Genomic DNA, 1,160 nt, shown 5'->3' with positions numbered 1-1,160 from the left:
ATGCTTTCTAAGCGTAATTGATTTTCAACGTGGTGTAGAATGCAGAAGACTTGTTTTAAAACTTATGCACATGATATCTAGGTGCTGAACTTTTTGAAACCTACGAACATGGTATCTAAATGCAGAAATTATTTTAAAACTATTAGGCATGATTTCTAAATGCAGATTAGTTTTTTAAGAACCTATAGGCATGATTTCTATATGCAGAAAATGTTTGAAACCTATGAACATGATATCTAAATGCAGAAATTGTTTGAAACCTATGAACATGATATCTAAATGCAGAATTTATGTTAAGTACCTATAGGCATGATTTCTATATGCAGAAATTATTTGAAACCTATGAACATGATATCTAAATGCAGAAATTGTTTGAAACCTAAGAACATGATATCTAAATGCGGAATTTATTTTAAGGACCTATAGGCATGATTTCTATATACAGAAATTGTTTGAAACTTATGAACATGATATCTAAATGCAGAAATTGTTTGAAACTTATAGGCATGATTTCTACCATTTTTGCATATATAGTTACCCACCCTTTTCACTAGCCATCCCCAAGAGTTTATTACAAATTATTACAGCCCAGATTAAAGTAAAAAAAAATACATCAGAAAAATATAAATAAAAGTACAACCAAGGAGAGCCTGATTCAGACTTCATGTCTAAAATATGAGGTAAACCAACTCCATGAGATCATGATCCAAAGCCTTTCTCTCACTTGAGTGTGTCAAAGTTCCCTAAGAGCCTCAAAGGGACTCCGGACAATGCTCACACCCAAAGGTATTATCAAATTGGGAAGAGTGCAGTGTGGAAGGGCCAGCCCTCAAGTGTCCAAGTTCAGAGGGATCTCAAAGGGTCCCAAGGCAAGGCTCACAAGAGGGGGGCAGAACTTAAAGACTAAGAAAGTGTGAAAGTGCAGAATAGAGTGCTAAGAGGGAAAAGGAAGAGGGAATCAACTATAGATAAGCACACACAAGGGGGTTCAGATAGGGTATTGTAAAGAGCCTGTCGCTTAGGCAAAGGAAAACTTTGGGCATGCCCAGCAATGGGGAATGCTGACACACCTATAAGCCTGCCGGAACACATACTGTTAGAGGCTAGGATCCCCAGGGGATCAAGTTCAATTCATGGACATAACTTCATATTGCCATGCC

The sequence above is a fragment of the Nicotiana attenuata genome, chromosome 5, assembly GCF_001879085.1.
Source record: "Nicotiana attenuata strain UT chromosome 5, NIATTr2, whole genome shotgun sequence".
Classification (NCBI taxonomy): domain Eukaryota; kingdom Viridiplantae; phylum Streptophyta; class Magnoliopsida; order Solanales; family Solanaceae; genus Nicotiana; species Nicotiana attenuata.
The sequence above is the reverse complement of the archived record's forward strand: the minus strand, read 5'-3'. Positions refer to the sequence as shown.